We start from the raw sequence: 753 nt of genomic DNA, 5'->3' as shown, positions 1-753 counted from the left end.
GACCATGTCTATACCTCATCTATGTATTTCTTTCACAGTGCTTAGTACAATGCTTTGCACATAATAACGATCATAGTATTTGTTAAGCACTTATTCTGTGTCAAGCACTGTTCTAAGCCCTGGAGATGATAAAAGTTAATCAGGCAAACACAGTTCCTGCCCCATTTGCGACACACAGTCTAAGTAGGAGGGACAATCCCCGTTTAACAATAGGAAGAAATAAATAAATACCCTTAATCTACAGGACATAAAATGAAACGATAGGTGCAGTTCTGTGTATTTTACATCATTTATTTCCCCATCATCTGAGTGATTGAAGATAAGAAAGTGTTAGCTAAGCAAAAAGATGATTTTTCCATTTTTGAGTGAAATGGATAGCTATTCTGAAAACCAAAAGATTTCCATCACAAACTTTTATTGTGACTGAGCCCTTGGTCCCACCGTCTAAGCAGGTAAATGGCACTAGAACCTATGATCATCAATTCTGAGACTGTGCCCAATCACCAAAAGAAATACAGGTAGCCAGGCTCCAAACAATCTGTTCTCTCCATCACTCTTTAGCTCGATCCAATTTAACTATTATATAAAAACAAGCTTAACATAACCCATCCTCCATTATTTTAGTTTCTCCAGTACCCCTCTCTCTTCTCCGACCTAGAAACAATAAGGAAAACTGTACTTCCCAAGCGTGTAGTACAGTGCTCTGCACACAGTAAGTGCTCAATAAATACGACTGAATGAATGAATGACAAT

Source organism: Tachyglossus aculeatus, unplaced genomic scaffold, assembly GCF_015852505.1.
Source record: "Tachyglossus aculeatus isolate mTacAcu1 unplaced genomic scaffold, mTacAcu1.pri scaffold_82_arrow_ctg1, whole genome shotgun sequence".
NCBI classification, from domain to species: Eukaryota; Metazoa; Chordata; class Mammalia; order Monotremata; family Tachyglossidae; genus Tachyglossus; species Tachyglossus aculeatus.
This window is presented reverse-complemented; position numbering follows the sequence as displayed.